The sequence below is a fragment of the Thermobia domestica genome, chromosome 6, assembly GCF_964235325.1.
Source record: "Thermobia domestica chromosome 6, izTheDome1.hap1.1, whole genome shotgun sequence".
NCBI classification, from domain to species: domain Eukaryota; kingdom Metazoa; phylum Arthropoda; class Insecta; order Zygentoma; family Lepismatidae; genus Thermobia; species Thermobia domestica.
In genome coordinates this window covers 127,081,329-127,103,499 of record NC_137459.1, presented here as the reverse complement: position 1 = coordinate 127,103,499, position 22,171 = coordinate 127,081,329, and the positions used below count along the sequence as shown (strand labels likewise).

Here is a 22,171-nt window from a genome sequence, read left to right as displayed (position 1 = left end):
CCATCGGCTGGGGCCCAGAGGCGTTTTTTTAATTCGAACCTGGAGGTCTCAGGGGACGTTTACCCGGATATGTAAAAGTAGTTGAAAATGACCGATATTTTTTTCCTTTTGTTGTCCAATTTATTTACATAGATGTTTTATCTGACTTATGCGAAGAATGGGTATTTCAGCTAGTATTAAATATATCCAAGGCTATAGTGAACAATATATAACAGAACAAACAACGAAATCTATCCCTAACTCGAATTAACAAAAAAGAAAACTTTAGTATTTTGGCAACTTGATGATGTGTCTGATGAAGGTAATGGCGAATTGCCGAACCTCTAACGCAAGTTATTATAAATAAATAGTGGTTTTTGTTAGAGTATATTGTTTCTTTTCAGGAAAGACTTCTTTCGTTTTCAATTCTACTTGAGTATTTATTTATTTAACAAATTTATAAAATTTTGAAAATGTTATTTGGGAAAGAAATACTACATTTTAAACACTGCTAATGTTGAAAATGAAGAATATGTTTTGTTAACATGTAATGTTTTAATAACAGTGATATTAAATTATTTGTTAATTTTAATTCTATTCTGAGAAAGATAATAAATTTCAATTTTCACATGTGAAAATGCAGGTAACTGTGAACAATAATAATATAAAGATATCTTAATAAAAAAGAAACCTAAAATTTGTGCGCAAGCATTCTTTCTTTCTTTTTTCTTTTTTCTTTTTTGATTTCACTAGAATGATATAAAACATATAGAGCTGTTTCTGCCACTCTTCCGATTGAAGCATCCAAATGGAAGATGCTACAGAAGGGAGATGAGACGAGACGAGATGGAAATCATTCAAAGCATCTCCGCGTGCCACAAGCACCTCAAACTTTTTCCTCTCCTCTTTTCCTCCAGTGCTCGCACGTAAACCAAGGGACGGAGGAATAATAAATAGTGTAGCGAATGCTGAACAAATTAGTCTCCGGACGAATGTTTTCTGCATGAAAGCTCTTGTGAGTACGATGAGGTGATATCCAGGGATGAGCTCTAGATTTCGTATTGTCTACTTTGTTTGTAATGACATTGTCCGCGTTATGATGGGCATCGGTGGAAGGCTTTGCAGCCGGGGCTTTTGATGTTTAATGTTCCACGAACTCTTCCCTTCTTGACATCAGCTTCCACCTGCGGATTAACCAGGTGAGCTCATACACCTGAAGGCTACTTTGCAAATTAAGTTGGACGATACAAAACGGACCAACTTCTACAACCGATCTTTATTCTTTTTAAATCCTTAAATGTAAAGTATCGACAATGAGCACACAAAATAATGCATACAAATATGCTTGTGAAATCAAGAAATCAGAAAGACGAAAATAAAATTTAAAATAATAAACGCTAAAATTAATACCTGCAAAAATCCCTTCCTCCTCTTTGCAATACTCAATAAAAGGTACCAGTCGACAGATGAGTCACGTGGTTTTCATTATCTTTCAGCATGCTTCATTATCTGAATCTTACTTGTCTGTCAGGGTTCTGTTAGCTTCTCCATTGTTGGAACACCAACTAGTCATGGACGTGAGAGCCACGTGAACGAAGGGAGGCCAGATTTCTTCATCATGGGTAATAATATCCGGATGAGGATTTGTTTTGTTGTGGAGCATCAAAACAAAACTGTAATAACGTGCCTTTCCCCTAACAGGTAGTTGAGATGTATGGAGAAAAATTAAGGGCCAAGTGAATATCGTTTTAAATTTGAACACTTGTAGAAATATCGGCCTCTTGAATCAACTTTTTTACAAGTTCAATGCGACACAGAATTTAAATACAAACTCATTTTTTTAGAAATAAAGTACAGGTACTTTATTGACAGGGACTATTACTGATATATATATATATATATATATATATATTTAAATGTAAATTTTTCGTTTATTATACACTTAAATGTCTAAACCGTGATACTGTTACGCTTGAGAGGATTTATAAATAAAAACAAAATTTATGATTCTATCGACAAACAAACTATCATAAACTCAAAAAGTGCAAGTAAATCATTCTATCTGGCACAAATTGGTGCTTCATATCTTAATTTATTGCAACTTATGTCCAGGTATGATGAGGAAAAGTGCTTGGGATGTCAAAACTCGGAAGCCTTGGTTTTCGGCTCAATCGACCTTCAACTCGATAAATATGCATAAGTACGAGCTCTATAAATCGATAGCGAACCGGAGCCATAGTCCCTGCGGGCGCAAGCCTTATTGCGGTTGGGAAGCGTGAGCACGAGTGAGTTCGAACTTAATTGAGGAATGCTAGACCTAGCTTGTGCTGGTGCGAATCTAAGTTCTAAGCGTGAACGTTATGGAAATTAGTAAGCCCAAGTCCCCATGAGCATGATTATTTCACAAGATTTTCCCCTGGAATTAAGTTTCTCGTAGCTCTGGGGGAAGATTTTTCTCCAGGCCTACCCTGAAATAATCACTGCCTATTAGTATAGCACGACTGAGCACGCGCTAGTACTGATTGCAAAATGGCCATCACTAGTAATTACAAAATGGCGGTGGTGCTATGAGAAAAAAACAAACGTCGCTAAAATATTGTTGATTGATTTGTTCGGAGTTGAATGTCTTGTTCGGTATCGAAGTTATATGGAAGGTGAGAGGAGAAGGAGGAGAAGATGCCAACTTGATAGAAACAAAACGTAATGATATATTAAGCTGAATAAAATAAAAATATAAATCCTTGTACTTAATTAAACCACACATGACCTCATTAATATAGCGCACTTATCAAAATGTGATTTCAATCATGAATCAAGATTACCTATTCCTGGCTCCCAACTCTTCATGTAATGAATACTGTATGATTACAAAATGTCATTATATTTTTTATAGCTATATTCTCCGTTTTTTCACCAGTAAGCAATGAAATATTTTCAGAATTTATTGGCCTTTCAAGCAATGCACTATTTTTGTTTATCCTTAATACTACAAATGTATTACTATTATTTCATATGAATATTGATTGCATAATTTTATTGATTGAATCTAGATAAAATACAATAAATAGCTCGACCTCGTGACCATTTCTTGCGTGGCAATTTCCCCTTTGCAAAAGATAGCTAGAGCATTATTTCCGTCGAGCTCATTAATTAAGTTAATCCATTAACATATAATCAATAAGGGCGACTTTAATGGTGGGTATCAATAGCCCATATCCCATGCAAGTAAGCAAACTTTGGAATTCTGTTGTTATACAATAGATAGCTGGAGCGATTATTACGGCCGAGTTCGATAATGGGGTCAATACATTAACGTATTAATAGATAACGGTGACTTTAATTGTGGCATCTATAGCCCATACTCCATACACGTAAGCGAATTCTTTAATTATGTTTTTGCAACATATAGCTACAGCCATTATCTCAACTAAGGTTGTTAACGAAGTCAATCTGTTAACTTATTAACTTATAACTGTGACTTCAACGGTGGATATCTAGAGTCCACACTCCATGTACGTAAGTGAATTTCTGAACTCTGTGTTTTGTAATTGAGAGTTAGAGGAATTGTTTCGGTTGAGTTCGTTAATGGAGTCAATCAGTTAATGCATTAACTGATAACGGCGAATTTAACGGTGGGTATTATACCCCATACCCCATACATAAGCAAGTTTTCAATTCTGTTTTAGTAAAAAAAAAAGAGAGAGAGAAGTAGCTAGATCCATTAACTCTACTGAGTTTGTTAATAGAGTCAATCATTTGTCATCTAATCTGGTAACGGTTACTTTAACTGTGGCTATCAATATCCTATACTTGTAAGCAAAATTTCAATTTGATTCTTGCAACTGACGGCTAGAGCAACTATCTCAAGCAAGTTCCTTAATGGAGTCAATCCGTTAACATATTAGTGAATTTTTTCAATTCTGTTTCTTCCAAAAGATAGCTAGAGTAATTACTTCGCGCGAGTTTGTTAATAAAGTAAATGCGTTAACATCGTAACGCGTAACGACGATTTCAACTAAGGCTATCTATTCTCCATATCCCACATATATATGTAAGCAAATTTTCGTATTCTGTTTTTTGCTATTAATAACTAGAGCAATTATTTCGGCAAAGTATATTAATGAATAAAGTTCATTAACATATTAACGGATAACGGCGACCTTAACAGTGGCTATCCATAGCCCATTTCCAACACATGTAAAAGATTCTTTTCAAATTCTGTTTCTTTTTTGCAACAGATAGCTAGCTAGAGCAATTACCTCGACCTAGTTCATTATTGAAGTAAAATTCAATAACTTCGTACCGTAACGGGTAACGACAACTTTTACAGTGAATAACTATAGCCCATACCATAACGTGTAAGTCAATCTTCGAATTCTTTCAGTTGCAACAGACAGCTAGAGCGATTATCTAGTTTGGACTTCTTTAATGGAGTCAATCCGTTAACATCTTAACGGTTAACGGTGACATCAACGGTGGCTATCCATTTCCCACACATTGAAATATTTTGCGTGATTCTCCTTACTATCTTTACCAGAGTCTATTTGTGTATGTTATTCATATTGGGAGGGCCAACTTCAAAGGCGTTGCTCTCCCCTTTTTACTTACTACATTCTTCTTTTTAGTTTTAAATATGATATATTACATAAACTTTGTCCTCTCCATGCAAAGAACGAATATTTTAACTAGTATTTTATAAATAAACATTTCTCTAACAACCCTACAATATGGCATGAATAATTTCTCACGAAAAAGTACACATGAATTAGTTTCTGCTTGGGGTTGTTTTAGTCGATAAAGTACTTATTATAATTTTGTTCATATATTGCAAATAAACATTTTCGTAATAACTACAGCATAATATAATTCAATTTAAGAAGTGAGAGCTAGAAGTTTAGTGCGGTGGCCCGTATCTTTTATTCTTTTTTCTCTCCTCGAAACTTAATATACAACAAATCATATGTTCCTACTCAGAATCAAACCCAATAAAACTAAGATTTTTTTAATTAGCTCCCCAATTACCTTACCATGCTTGGTCAACGCTAAAAGTTGGTTTCCTTTATCAGGAATCGAACTCAGGATCACGCCCAACAAAGGCAATAACACAATTAAGAAATGAATGTGCTTGGGGAAACGTATTTACGAATAATTAATATTTTTTTCTTATTTCTTGTCCTTCATTTGATTTTTCCCTGAAAATCAAAAACAGTATATAACGTACGAGTTCAAGTGAAGTAATCCAATCGGAATCAAAGTCTGTATGGTGTTAGACCTGATTTGCTACATAAGCAAACGAAAATATTATGTTGTGTAGACCTATGGTCCCTGATTTAAGGATAATCAAACTCTGTGTCATATTTTCGGAAACAAAATCCCACGTACCGAATGAATCTTATCGGGACCAAACTTAGTATAGTTATTCAACTTCACTTACCATAAAAACATGTGGAACGTCATGATGTTCAAGGCTAGTGATTCCTGATTTATAGGCGGTCAAATTTTGCGCCATAATTTTAGAAACAAAAGCCCATGTAAATATAAATGATGCGATTGGGGTCAAATTTGCCATGTTGGTAGACCTTGACTAGATATATAAACGTACGAAGTATTATTTTCTGGACCCTTACGGATCCCGAGTAATGGCTGGTCGAATTTTGCACCATATTTTTGAAAGCAAAAAGCCATACACCAAACTCATCCGATCGGAATCAAACTTGATATTATGGTAGAACTTCACCTTCTATAAACGTGTATGAAATATTTTCTTGTATAGGCTTACGGTTTCGGAGTTATAGGGGGTTTAATTTTCCAAATATTTTGAAAAACAGAAACCTCTGAATGTGTAAATGATTCAATCAGAATCAAATTTTATCATGGTAGTAGACCTTGAGCATCTATATAAGCGTATGTTGTCCAGGCTTACGGTTCCAGAACTATAGGCGGTGGAATTTTGGATCATATTTTCTAAATAAAGAAAAACAAACACATACCAAACTTATCCGATTGGATTAAACTTGTCACGGTGGTAGAACTTGACTTGCTATATAAGGGTTTGAAACATGTTGTGCAAGTCCCTGAGCCATGGGCGGTCAAACTTGCTGTTGTAATTTGGAATATATATATATATATATATATATATATATATATATATATATATATATATATATATATATATATATATATATATATATATATATATATATAATTATCCTATTTGGGTCAAATTTGCCATGATGGTGTACCTTAATCTGTTATACAAACATATTAAATGTTATATTCTCCAGGCTTTTGGTATTAGAGTTCTGGGCGGACAGATTTTGTATCATAATAAAATCCGATACACCAATCTCATCTGATCAATATAGACCGCAATCATTTGCTTATTAACATGTGAAATATGTAGGGCAGGGTTTTCGTTCCCGATTTATAGACAACTGAATTTCTAAATGTCAGGACATTAAACAAATAATAATAATAAATACAGTTTTAACAGCAAATAAACATCACTCTTCGACAGAAAAATTAAAAGTTCAATGAAAAACGATTATTTTTACGACTATGTGTATATCACTAGTGGTAATAAATCAGACAGCTACGAATACTTTTAAAAATCAAATCATAGTCTTTCGGGAAATATCTAGCAAGTTTTGAAATCTTTAATATAAAGAGCAGAAGACAATTTTAAAAATCAAATATCATTTATCAAATTATCTTCTGTATAGTAGTTGTAATACAAACAAGATTGCTTAATATTCACAATACGCTTGCATTTCAGAATTTTAAACCTTCAGAATGGTTTATATTATACATCTATTGTGCTGATTAAAATACATTCCTGTAAGATTTGTTCTTTGGATAGACTGAACTGAAACGTAGATATGTACTTGGTTTTGGTTGTTATTTGACAAACTTATCTAAATTTCCATCAAGCACAATTCAGGCTACATTAGATATCCAAAATGTTCTCACCTACCTAACATCTACTTTACGGAGAAATGACATTGATAAGACATGCCATCTTGACTGCACAGTGTAGCAAATATAGAAATATATGGATTAATTGTAGCCTGTTCTTTGGGACGTGACTTTAAAAATATAAACATACAAAAGCCACTTTTGAAAAACAACAGTATCTGATTAGCATCGCAAGCACAACCACAAACAGAGATTGTGGTATCAAACTGAGAGTTTGGTTATGTTTCCAGTTAGACATTGTTTATGTAATTGAAACAGCAAAATTGACGCTACAACGACAAAACATTTTTAATTAGTACTTTTTTTTACGCTGAGAGTGACCACGTCATATTTCCAACGCCAGTCTGATAGTTATAAATGTTGAAATCATGCACTCTGCTTTGAAATAAGTACTTAGATTATTACTGTCATTATATTCCTTCCTTTATACTAGTTTATTATTCACTAGTCAACATATTACTTACGGCATTCTGAAATCACGATATAGCAAGCCACAAATTAGTCATCAACTGGTTTAACCATCAAACTTCAAACTTTTCAAAGGATCTAGTATATCTTTTATTTTTTAACGTACAACTATTTGTGCTTTACTTAACCTTCACCGTGTTTATCTAATAAGAAAGAAGCTGGTTAGAAGTCTTTTCTAAAGGCATTTCAAAATAGTTGTATGTAAACATTTAGGAAGTCAATTTAAAGTCGAAAACTCTTCTCAATATTTACGTACAACTTTTGGATAGAGAAGAGAAACAACCTCACTGAATATTCCCCAAGGACTAACTTTGGACTAAGAAACGGAACATATTTTCCCCTCTCATTCCGCTTCTCTCATCGACGTTGGAAGATTTGAGGATATCCACCACTCGGCTCTTCCCCATAGTTGCTGTTCCCGTCACCGAGGAGTCTCCACGACAACGGCTTCAACTCCTGGAGGATGAAAACTTCCTGGTTACGAAGGGAAGCAAGTATGCGGTTTTGTCTTGACAAAACCCCTTCCTCTTCACTTAACGGGCAATGCAATCCCCGTCTTAGAACGTCTTCTGTTGTGGCTTTTATTTTGCAGGAAACAGAACTCACCGAAGAGGAAACATACAGCTCCCGACGTACATCTTGAGTTGTCGATAGCTTTTAACATCTCCGAGTCTCCTCAAGTGTACTTCTCAATGGCATAGTTGTCAGACTCCAAATACTTTTTTTTTAAAATCAAAATTCGCTAAAGAGAAGAATTTTATCAAATCAAAAGGTAGACAAATTTAGAGATTGACAACAAGAGTAATGTCTTTTCGCGCAGATAATTAGGATTCTCACTCTCCAATGAATTCTGTCACAAGTATGTTGACAACAACAACCAAAAGAAATTTTCTGAATTCCTGTTCTTAAACTGGAGAAGAATGTGTCAATGACACTAATCGAAATTGAGCTTTAAAGTTGATTTCGATTGGCATTATATAGAATATAGAAGTCAAGGTCTTCTTTTTAAACTTATTGGACATGTTTGTGACTTTTTCTGCAGAAGAGTACGATAGTAAAGGTAACTAAGAACGTTGGTGATATCAAGTGTATTAATTCGAAATAAACATGAAATTAATATTAATGACACACAGATATGTTCTGTAACCTAAAGGAGGCAGATTATAAAAGCAAATGTTTGATAATGGAAAAACTGGAAAAAATGAAGATGATTAGAAAAACGGCAGAGCTCCGAGAAAATTCAGCGACAGTACAAACATTGAACATTGAATTCAACGGTAGATCGTTCGTACAAAAGATATATATATATTAGAACAACCCTGCTTCCCGAATTGGAACTATTGCTATTGAACCAAGTACAGAGAGCTATTCACTTTATTCATATACACCACTGTTTGTGAAAATAGACACCAAGAAAAATGAGAGAATAGTCCAAATTGACAGGATTTGTACGTAATGATATGATGTAAGAACGATTTTAGGAAGATGGCGCAAGCGTGGACCCAGGAGCACCTCTTATTTCAGTTGTCGTAGCAATACCGTGAGAGGACCGTTTAAGTATCACTAAGGTAGTGGGGCGTGAATAAGTGAACAAGAAATGTATGGGTAAGTAGCGGCGCCACTTAGCTTCATCGGCGTCAAAGAGAACAATATAAACAACCGACTGTATTAAAACAGGTTCGAATGCTCGGCCTACCGCAAATTTGGTGTAGGGCATAGCACCACAACAGTAATGTTTTTGTTGAAGCAATAGACAAAAGAGAACCGTTTACAGCAATGATCTTGCTGTGGATCTTTCAATATGACGACACCACGGTATAACAGACATAATGTTTGCGTGACCGTGATGCATCGTATAGCGTCGTCCGCGATCTTAGCTTGACGTTGAAGGACGATGGTGGGTATGGGTTTGCTTGCGTCGACGACGTCTGTTTAATGTTGGAGTGGATGGACCCATGTCTTTGCGTTGGCTTTCATTAACGCAGAGTCAGAAACTCTTCAGACTACAATAGACATGTGGGTGCCGTCAGTGGCATATCGAGTGACAGTGCATATCGAGCGTATCATATTTTCGGGCGATTCTCGCTTCAACTTGATCTACAGTGATAGCCGCATATAACTTAGATAGGAGTACTACCAAGGTGAGCGCAATCTGCAAGCCTGCATTGCAAAGCGGCAGATGTGATATTGTGCTGCGCCATTGAGTATGACAAGAGAGCTAGGCTACACACATTGAGAGCAATCTCACTAGTGACCACTACATCAAAGAGATTCTAGAGGCTGAGCTCAAAGCTTTCCTTCAGGCAACCCACGATGCCATATATTTAACAAGACAAAGCCAGAATATGAAATACATATTCCCACACCACGTGTATCGTAGAATATGAACACTTTTTTTTTGAGGACATGTCAGGTGACCATCGCTTTTCTGGCCTGCACAGTTACCTAACATATCGTCTGTAGAACATGTTTCAGATATGGTTGGTTGGTCGGTACTTTGTCCGTCACGGTTCTCCAACAGACTCTATCATAAGCAGAGTGACAGACGAATCATCAGAAACACATCTAACATCTGTTTCATTTCATGTCACGACGCACAGAGGCTCTGATTGCGGCATATGGAGGCCATAGCACACTGATTTATTAAGGGTAGAGATATACAATTGTGGCGTTCAGAGCACAATAGATTCAAATGCAATTACCAATATTATGAGAAAAAGAGACATAAAGTTTGCACGTTCCATTGAAATACATGGTAAAGTAAACAATATATTTCATTATAATAGTTATTTGCAATTCATGAACATGAATCTTTTAAGCACTGAAAAGTGCTTTAGGTAGAGATCATGATTATGATATATATAAAAAATGACCAAAATTGGACTTGAATCCCTTATGCACTGAATGCCTCAATTCTAAGATTATACCTAGGTAATAATTATTTTTGTGTAGTAATGTACCTATTTTGTGGTATAAATTTAGTTTCGCTCATGTTTCTTTCTTGGTGCTGCAATTCGCTGGATGCAATATACATAAAACAAAATATGCACTGGCACTGTGCATCACATGTGTCGATTCTGAGCACTCATTACCTAACACATAAGCAAATAACATGAATGACAAAGATAAATATTAAGAGCAAAATATATACTTGACTTCTCTATTAGATTAAACATAATAAACTCATTTTTTTTGCAATTGACATTTCCATTCACCTCTCAATTGACATCTTACGCGTATACTTTATTTTATCGTGTGGCGAGGATTGCGTGCAATGCAACATTAAATTTTCAGCTAAATCGGCTATAGTTTGCTAACAGAAATATCACGTATTCCAAATTGATCGAAATGGAGTAACCAGATGAGGAGTGTTCTGACAGAAGACAGCAGCTTTTATACGCCAATTGTCAAATTGGCAGAAATTGTAGTGTTAGGATACACTTTCATATTAGTTGCTGACGTGATCAAAGTAACGTTAACGGTTGACGTAATTCAGAATAGAAAACAACGATAAACCGTGCTCTTTCATTCTAGTTTACCGACAAGGAAAGAGGAGAAACCATGTACATTTGTCTTTCTCAGGACAAATAACTCTGGAGTTAAAATATATCTCCATAATCTCAGGAAGAGGTGTTTGGAGAACACTACTGATGAAAGAATACCTATGTGAGAAATATAATAAAAGAAATAAACACTACATTGTTTGAGTACACTATATGCGCTCTGTTAGTCATTTTTCGTCTACTCCGTCAACAGTGTAAAACATTAGTTAGCGATCGCAAGACCTGTCAGCCGCAGTTTCGAACCACATTCGGACCATCGATGTCATGCACTGTCTGTTCATTATTCATTTCATTTATATTATTCCCTGTTTCTTTAAGTGTAAAGTACAGAACAGTGTAACATCACATTAAAAAACTCAATACATACATTTACTACATCAGCTGGACACATTTTAATTGATAGTCAGCTTCCTAAGATAAGCAGTGATTGGTTTCTCCAGTGCTTAAATAATCGTTAAGAAAACCAGACGATGACATTGGCAGTAGTCATTTTCCCAATGTTATGAGGACAATTGGGGAACTACCTTAAACAGAAAGAACTTACTACGCTCCAAAAAGATAACAACAGTGGTGGTCGGATCCACGATGTGCTGACCAACTTTCAAAATTTTAACTTACTTTCTTGTTGGCTTAAGATTTTCGAGGCATTTTGCAAAGAGTTTAATTTGTAATGAGTCATTAGATACATGAATAAGTGCCGACCCTGCGCATTTAACTAATGTCAACAAATTGCATGATTCATATTAGTACACTAAATTTAATTTATCACAGTTTTACTTCTGTCAGCAGTAAGCACATTATTTGTGTCTCGTTATTTGCACTATATTCCATAGTAACAAGAATCAACACTCATATACTTACAAGCTGAGTTTCGATGTGTTTACACCTTCAAAAGATAAATAAAAGGAAAGAGACATCGCACTAAACATTCTCTCTCCAATTCCTTAAATTAAATCATGTTGTGCTGCAGTTATTAATGAAATATATTCTTGTGAAATACGAACAAAATTATGTCATTTACGGAAAACTTCACCAAAAGTTAACATGTCTCCAAAAGTAAACTACTCCTTGCAGATTTTCCATAAGAAATAACTTATGCCATGTGCTAGGCTTATTAATGAAATATTTGTTTATAAAGTAACAACAAATCGCATGAGTAATATTTCACAAAATTGTAAAAAAAAAAAAAAATCACCCTAAAAGTAAACTACCTCTTGTGGATTTTCTCAAGGAAGTGATTTATGCAACATTATAAAAATAATGATGAAATATTTCTTTAGGGAATACAACCCAAATCACCTGAGTTGTTTTTGAGAAAGTCGTCCGAAAAAAAATCTCATTCCTAAGAGTGAACTACCCCTTGTGATTTTTTTTTCGAAAGGAATAATTTACACAATATTGTAAAGTACGAGTGAAATATTTATTTATGAAGTATGAACAAAATAGCTTGAGTCGTTTTTTTTTTTCAGAAAATCGTCCGAGAAAATTTCATTCCTAAGAATAAACTACACCTCGTACGTTTTTTCAGGACAAATGAGTTATGCCATATTTTAAGATATTAATGAAATATTTATTTATTACATTAATTAAATATTTATTTATGAAATACAAAGAAAATGGCCTGAGTCGTTTTTGAGAAAATCATCAGAAAAAAAAAACTCACTCTCAAGAATAAACAACCCCTCGTAGATTTTTTTTTGAGGACAAATGAGTTTTGCCATATTATCAGATTATTAATGAAATATTTATTTATGAAGTGTAAACCAAATCACTAATCACCTGAGCCGTTTTTGAGAGAATCGTTCGGAAGCTCACTTCAAGAATTAAACTACCCCTTCTCTATTTTCGCCAGAGAAATGAGTTATACCACATAATGAGGTCAGTCCTGGAAAATTGATTTATGAAATATAGACAAAATCGTTAGAGCCGTTTTTGAGAAAATCCCATTTTATTATGTTTACCCTTAAATATACTACCATTGTTTATAGAGATAGGAAGAAAATTTGAAAACTTTCCTTGGAGTATCACATAAAAACCTTAAGTTTAAAATTTGGTTGAGATACGTAGAATTTTGTGGCTTCTAGGTGACTGTACATCATTACGAATGGACGAACCGATGAACAGACACGGACGGACAGTTCCTTTTTCGGTGTTTATGAACTATGAAACGTGTAAATCGTAATATCGATTTTTTTCAGTACCACTGTCGCTTAAGAGCGATCCTAATGTAACCATGGTGTAATTGTATCTCCCCACCCTATAACTACGTTGCCAGGTCCGTAGGGTAAAATATCTGTAGAAATACGTATTTTATTAAAAGTTCTGGGTAACTATGTAAGGATTATGATATGTAATGATAAGCTGCCTAAATTTCAGCACAGTAGGCCTATTTAATAGATAATGTGGAAACAAAACAAATGAAATTATCAGCATTTAGATGTATTACAAATCCCAATAACATACACAATAATAATTTTTTTTTATTAATCTGATAGTTTAGCCCTTTCCAGTCCTTTGTTGAGTGAGTACACAGAAAATGGGTGGGACTCGACATTTAATCTTGTTCATTAAGTTCTGATGTAAAGTCACGCTCGACATGTGGTTTTTGCAGTTCATTGTGCTCAAAACAAATGTGATATGTTTGAGCTTACAAAGTGCTGTAAAATTGACACAAATTACTCAACACTTATTTCAGACATATTATCTTTGTTGTGTACTAATGTTGAGAGATATTTTCCTACTTCATTTGACTAGGTGAGGGACCCGTTTGCCCCTTATGTCCTACAGTCAGCAGAATTAAATGTCCGGGAAGAAAGTGAATTGGTCGATGTGAGGAATGACCAAGGTTTGAAGCTTCACAGTAAGACATGGCATCATTCTGGATTTCTCCCCAGAGAGAACATCCAGCTACAGTATTTCTACAAAGGCTGTGAAAGTTCTCATTCACTTTTCTACATGCTACTTAAGTGAAACAGGATTTTCTGCAAAGAACACAATCCAGTGTAAGAACAGGTCACAACTGACAACTCCGAAACACCATATAAGGGTGTGTTTATCAACTATCCGTCCAGAATTGAAGAAGATTATGAAAGAACATCAAGCTCAAATTACACATTAGTTTTGTTTCGTGCACCAACTTGCTTTACTTCTTTTTGAAAAGAAGTAATCATCAAATATTATTATTAAACAATTGTAACCTTAAATAGATATGATTGAAATATTGTTACATTACTAATATCGATATTATTAAACAATTTTAACCTTTATATAATATTCAAATATTGTAACGCATATTAACCACGTTAAAAAAAAATATGTTTCATGCTGTGTTACTTTCCTGTATATTTTTAATGTTTAAGGAAAAGTATTTGTTATCATTGTAATGACCAATATTCCTTCTTTATTGTTACAGCCTATTTCGTAACTTGTAATTTGAAAATATTTTTAACAAAGCAAATATGCATACAAGTTACCTGCATTTGTGTTTTAAAAGTACAAGAATTTTTTTGTTCGTCCTTAGTGAAAGGTTGGATGCAGTTTTTGAAATAGAAAGTGTGTGCTTTTTCTTTTAAATTGAGTCCTATGTTCCACTGCAATTGTTTTCTATTTTTAAATTAGCATACTGAAAGGAGCATGAAAAATGAGCATAATGATTTATAACGGGGGAAACCAGTGATCGAACTTTCTTCTCTGCAGAGGCGGATCCAGGACGGACTTCTAGGGGAGCGGTGGGTTGTAATACTGCTACTTAGAGCTACTTTTAAAAGCTACAAAGTTTGGGATGGGTTTTATTTATATATAAAATAAGAAATTTTTCTCTTCTGGGGGGCAATCGCCCCCGGATCCGCCCCTGCTTCTCTGTGAGAAGGAGATCAGTAATTACAGAAAAAATACCACCATATTTCATTTTTACAAATAATAATAATAATAATATCTGAGTGTGCCGCGAGAATTTAAGTTATACCCATAGTGTGCCGCAAGTTGAAAAAGGTTGGGAAAGGCTGCTTTAAATGATACCCCAATATATTCTTGTGTTATTTTCTTGACGCGTGTCCAAATAACTGCGTACAGAATTTTAATTTGCCGGCAAACCGATATATCACAAAAAAAATATTATTGTTGCGAAAAACATATCAACCTGTTCTACGTCTCACTTTTTTGGCTTTAAATGATTCTCTAATATATTTTGCACTATAATAAGATATTTTCTTGACACCTTCGCATATAATTGCGCGCAGATTGATATCATTAGTGCAAATTGACATGCCATGAAAACGACAATTCATGCAAAAAATACGCAGAATCATGTGCTACGATACAGTAAGTAGAGTAGAGTAGGTTAGGGTAGGTTAATAGGTATATTAGATTAGGTTAGGTTAATAGGTATCTTAGGTAAATAGGTAAAGTTAGTAGAGTAAGTTACGTTAGGTTAGTGGGACAGGTTAGGTTAGATTAGCGCTTACATGTTGCTTTTACAAGGTTCTTAATATGGGTTTCAGAGTGATGCGAGTTTCTATAACACTTGTAATTGTGTTACGCTAGTAACGGTACATTTGTAAACATAAAGTATAGCTTTCTTTACACTTTGAAGAAAAACTCCGCCGGCAAAAAAATAATACCTAATACAGTTCTGTTTCATATACACTTACTTTAATCATCTTATAGGAATTGTAATGGTTTCAGACCATAGTGTAAAATCCTGGAGGGATTAAAGGAAAATTTATTTTGCTGTAATAAGATGTTTTTCAGTTTGGAGACAAAACTTCAGCACATGAAAAGTGGCTTCAGACTCAAAAGGTAAAAAGTCCTAGCCGTAAGCAGAGTCGGATGGTGATTCAAAGGACATCTCCCTTACTGATCGCAGCTTCAGGAGACAGTGTAGTTAAGGATTACCCCTTTGGTTATTGCAGCCTTCGCAGTAGGTAGTTACAGGAAAAAATCTTTGCTGATGATGGCTTCAGGAGTTGGGATTTAAGGAAATCTAAGTAACCCAAGGTGGTCTTGGGAGATAGTTTAGGAAGGTTATCGATCAGCACTGGAATTGATGCCTCTGTCCACTCGAGATCCTTTTTTATGGATGCCTTCTGAAGGGGAGGTTCGTGAGAAGAGGGTCGGCTATCTTCGGTTTCCTTCCGAACCAACTTCGTGCCTTCCTAGGATCCTCCTTCTATCGTCTGCTGATGATTATGTTTTGGACACAATAACAAGTGTTCGTGATTTGAAGCATGTGTTTGTAGTAGTTGCTTACACGTGAGGGTATGGAACCTAGCAGCTCGGGGAAACATAATGATATGTCACATTTTCTAACTTTCAAATAATCTGGAAAAAGAAGGTTCAACATAATATTGCCATGCAATTCAATGCAATGAAAAAAAAAATCTTACCCTGCTATCTGCAGATACATTTCCAAAATTAAACTACATAATACTGCTCCATTGTTCAATTTCAACACACACACCTCAATAACTGAATTTCATCAGAAGTGGTGCTTACCATTATTTTCGCCCGAGCCGTTCAATTATGGATGCTCAAATGCGTGAACTCTCTATATCGAAACATTCCAGTGCAAAGAGGTTTTTTTTTTCTGACCCTCCTGTCCTTCCACTTCGACGGTTATGATCTCATGCCCTGTTGACACCAGTAGTCCTACACTTATAAACATACGAGTTAAATAAAACTGTACTACAATGTACAAAGAAACTCCGTCGTCTGAAATTAATTTCTAATACATTCCTCTTCCATATACATTCACTCATTTTAGCCGTAAAATCATCAGATACTGGCTCCTCTATTCTTATTCTGCACCATAGATCATTAGCTATACCAAACACTATCATCTGGCAAATAAATTGGGAGCTGTTCAGACAAATTCGAGAAATATAATAGAACCGCAAAGTGTTAATATCATATGGGTTATATGTAACGGAATTATACGTACAGTCCGCAGCGAAAAACATGCAACATGAGTATGTAAGTTTATTGCGAAATTACGCTAAACAGCCCAGGGAGTCAACATAACATCTAAGTGGCACGAATCACGCCAGAAGAAACCTCGGCTTCCTCCCCTGCACATTTATTTTGGAGCTAAAGACTTCGTCGTTTCACAATAAACTTACATGCTCATGTTGCAGTTTTTTTTTGTGCTGCGGACTGTACAAAACTATAGAGCGTCCCACTCTTAGATTGCAGTATAGAGTAAATGGAGCGCGCTGTTGCCACATTTCTTCCGCCGTATGTTTTCTTTCGAAGAAAGAACAAGAAAGAAAGATTGATGAGTCTGTAAATAAATCCTTCTTAAATTCATATATTTTCAACTCTTTTGTCATTCCAATCGCGCAAATTCATTTAGAACGGCGAATTGGAGGGTACGAAATAACAGTCTAGCAATTGTGTGTTAGAAGTTTTTTTTTTTTTAATGATGGTTTATAAATCGTTGCAATAAAATTTTGATGGAAGCAATACGAAATCGAGAGAACATATGAAACGAATAGAAAACATATGATTGAAGTAAATGGCAGGTTAAACAGTTCTAAACAGAAATTTCCTGCACCGATTGTGCGGAAAACTAAGGAATAGCAATGGGTAAGATACTGATACTGAAGTTGGATAAGAGTGAAAACTGGAGTAGGGTGATAGTGATAAGTGACGAGAAAATGTGACGTACGAGAACGCTCATTCGTCTGTGTACGCAAAATGTCCGCTAATCCAATTCCGTTTGTCAAACAAGTTACATAATAAAGTATATTGTGAAGGCGGCTTCTCCCCACTTCCGATGTTTAAGACTGTATCATGAAGGACGTGCTAGAGGGTATGGTGGCAGGAAAAAGAGGGAGGGGACGAAAAAGAGACTACAATTACTGGACGATATCAAAATAGAAAAATCATGCGTGAAGACGAAGAAGTTAACCGAAGACCGTGGATCATGGAAGCTTCTGAGTTGCAGCAAGTGGTCTGTCAATAAAATATGATGATGATGATGATGATGACATATGCAATGGTGAATAGGAACTGAACCTTCTAGTTTCTATACTCACTTCTGACACCTCAGACACACAATATCAGTCTGGAGAAGAAGAAGAATGAAAATAAACCCCATTATATCCATTCTAAACAAACGCGCAAGTTGTGACTTTAAATCACGTATAGTAACAGCCAACAACATACAAATCATTGGGCGAGGAAACAAAACAAAACCAAACAGAATTATCAAACTCTGCTTCCTAAAGAAGCATGGGGGGGGGGAGAATAAAGCGGCCTTTCATTCTGCTTTGTGAGCTCATGAAGTTATTTGTTATGAACGCTTTTGTCATTTTCATCTGTGTATTCAAAATAAATAAGAGAAGTGGAATTGCAAACGAAACCAACTTTTATTGTCAAAATTGTCAGCATCTGAAACAGCATTAAGGACTACATGCGAACCATAACGAATCAATTACAAAACTAATTGCTTTTTATCACCAGGAATGAGGAGATTTATTATTAATAGATATTTGTCATATTATATATATCAGCGGCGGCTGGTACTATATGTTGCATGGTTGTGCAACCGGATATTTTTTAATACTAAAACTATTTTTAAGTACTAAAGTAGTGTATCAGTAAAAAATAAACCTCTGCTCTTGAGTGCAAAACAGTATTGATGCATTTCTGAAAAAAGTGAATTAAAAAACGGAAAGAAAGAGAGAGATTTACATTTCCGGTGGCAGCGAACGTTGCCACTGGAAGCAGTAACATTGAGCATATGGCAGCGAGCTCCTATCTCTTAACATGGGGAAGTGGATTTATTCTTGCATCGCTCCTATCTTCCCGTATTGGTCTCATGCGGTTGCCTTTTTTCCGCAACTGGTCAGCTTCTGTAATAGTTACGAATTCCTCCGCTTAGCAGCGCTTGACTCAATTGATAGGGTGAGCGAGATACAGACGCCTGGAAGAAAGAAGTTATTCACAAAACATAAACTCGCAAAGAACAAATATAAGTCTGGTGGTAGCAGGGACGGATCCAGGCTGATAGTTTGGGGGGCGGTCGTTCGAAGTCAATAGATTTTATTTAGCATTTATAATACAAAGGTGAAAATTCTTGGGATAAGATTTATCTTTTAAAAAATCCTATTCTGGGGGGTCGATCGAGTCTCGAAGAAGAAAATGTCTTACTACTGGTCTAATTCCTAGCTCTGTGTCTTTCGTGCACATGATTCTGTGTTCGATTTCCGGCGGAGAGCATAAATTAATATCAAATCATTCACTTCCAATACTCATCTGTCTTCTTTAGCCTAATTTGCTGGAATGTTAAACTACTTTATTATTGTTTTTTTTTTTTCATTTTCGAAGGAAAACATCTTAGATTTCATGCTTCTTTACAGACAAAAATACGTGGTTTCTGAAAATGGACTTTTTGTACCGTATATTTATACAAAGAAATGCTAACAAAATGCATATTGTCGGAGAAGAGAGGTGTTTCTGGACCCTAAAGAAAATAAAGCGGAAAATATTTGCGGTAGCGATGCTTTCTATTCAGAGAAACTTGGCGAGCAGCATTTCAGATTTCAATAAAGTCATAGAAAAATTTGAAGCCTAAAAGATGGAAGAAAGACCTTCCATTCTAAAATAATGCATAGTTTATATAATTAAATACTTTTGTTTAACTGCGTGCATGCAATTTTCTTGCTTTTTTTCTTCTTTTCGGATTAACGCCATCATTCATGGTTTATAGCACATACTATATATTCGATTTATCTCGTGTTAAATAACATGAATGTAGAGGTTTTGTATATAAATAGTGTATAAACGTACATTGATAGTGGTTGTTTGAAAAAAAGGAAATAGCTTATATATTAAATCAATATTAGAGAAATAATTTAATCAATAACATACAAATAGAGCTTAAAAGACTTTCCTCTTCATATTTCCTGAATATTTTTTGGATAAGAATCAAGAATGCTGGGGGAGGGGAACGCTTGCGCGTACCTACATACCTTTATATTGCAACATTGCAACCGGTGCTTGTACAGACTACGAGCCGCTACTGATATATATATATATATATATATATATATATATATATATATATATATATATATATATATATATATATATATATATATATATATATATATATATATATATATATGTGTGTGTGTGTGTGTGTGTGTGTGTGTGTGTGTGCGACTTAAGGAAAACAAGCGAAGTAAGTAGTGGAACGTAAGATTGAGTGGAGTTGACGCAATGTTTATCGTAGGTGAGGTCCAGGATTCGATTTTGCGAATATGCTTCCGTTAAGCAGTAGATTCGTGCTCGCATAGCATCAACAGTAAACACTCATCGGTATAGCACAATACTCTACATCAGTAACTTTAAAACAAACATTATAAGGAAAATATCATCGGCAAGATTTGTCACTGTCTTTCTTCTGGTCAGATGCGCGCGCTTTGGAAAGTTGACTCTTAACACTAAAAGTCATAAAACCTAAATAAAGAAAGATATCGACCTGCAGTTTGTTTTAAAAATAACTTCAATCCTTTCTCAATATTTTTCTCGCTTTGCACCCCCATCTAACCTGAAAAAAAAGTTTCTCACTAGTCAACTTTTTAGATATTGCATTGCAATAGTATACGCGCTTTCTCTTATATTTTATTTTTTATTTTAAAATTCAAAAAGGTTTTTTGAATGCAAACTTTTCCAACATTGGCACCAAGTTTCAATGTTGTATCTCTTAGAGTTCCGAACTTATGACGTGATATATTTAACGCGACGTTAGAATTTGTCATGAGCAAGATTTCACTCTTTCAATGTATTTCAATACTTGAAAATTCTTCTCGATGTGAGAAAAACAGATTATTTGATAGAGAATACAATGTTCTACAATAATTTATTCATACCTAGTAAAAGAAACTATTTCTAAAATTCAGGCTAAGTTTGGCAACAATGGGCATAAGGAAAAGCATTGCCATTTACTCCTGTACTGCAATCTAAGGGTGGGACGCTCTATAGAAAATAATACAAAAGCAAGTGAATTTCATTTTAATAATTTAAAATTACGGTAGACTTCCAAACTTTGCAAATTGAATATTGAAACAAACCTATAACTTCAGGCTAAAATAGAGGGATAATGTGAGAGATGGAACTTGTTCATCTGAAGATGAATGAAAAATTCTTGCTCTCTCTTACAATTATTCGACTTCCAAACTATGCTGCACAAAATGTCGAAAGTTTTATAGAATCGTTATGTTCGTCCGTCTGTCTACATGTATCAGAACAAAAAACGGTAAGAGATATCGAGATGCAGTTTTTTGCAATCGATTCAGTATCCCGAGAATATATTTTGTTTCCTTCGTTAGTCCTCTATTCAAATCGTAAATGATTCATAGTAATCATTTCCGATTTATCTTTGTTTGTAAAAAAAAAAAAAAAAAAAAACTGCTATAATCTCGTAATTACTGCTGAACTTCTGTCATTTCAGAATTTATTCTAGGGAAAATATATTATTCAGAGAGTGAAAGGTCTGGCTAGTAAAGTAAGTGCCCTATGCATTTAAACCTTAGGTAGTTCAGAAAATCAATTGTTTTTCCAGCTTTGTAAACTGTTCTCCAGAAACAACACACCTCGTGTCAACTTTATTCTGCGCTTTTCTTTAATAGCGTCTTTTAACTGCAGTAATACTCTGATGTTACGGTTTGCTTCTCTCTAAAGGTAATCTGATTATAAAACACCACCTTTGTTCCAGAATATTGAGGCAAGCACCTTGCCTGCGGACATATGTCCTTTGAATTTCTTTGACCCTGGAAAAATAAGTGGCACGACTAGCATTATTGTTGTTTGGTCTCCGGATCAAAGTAATATAACCAACTTTTATTCTGGGTAACAAGCCGATTAAAAAATGTCGTTAGAGGTTGCAAAATACCACAAATTAACTAGGAGGATGTCACATGTTTGTGTTTCTCATCGACGTTTAATAGTTTGGGCACCTATTTCGCGGAATACTTATTCATGTCCAACTGACTACGGATTGTTGATCAAACACCTTCTTTGGATATGTCTAAGGTCTCAGCTATCGCTTGAAGTGAAATTCGTCTATTACTCAAAATCAGATCATGAACCTGATCAACTTTCTTCAGACACTGACGTTTACCTCCCACACCTTTCACCATCTTCTGTTGAAAAATCCCCATGCTTAAAGATTGAGCTCCAAT

The 22,171-nt window shown here is 35.0% G+C and overlaps 1 protein-coding gene across 1 annotated transcript in view; it reads left to right on the top strand.

Annotated features, from left to right (window-relative positions):
* The window catches only part of LOC145688190 (transcription factor RFX4-like), a 390,217-nt gene that overhangs the window by 23,806 nt on the left and 344,240 nt on the right, over positions 1 to 22,171 (top strand). The window lies entirely within an intron of this gene.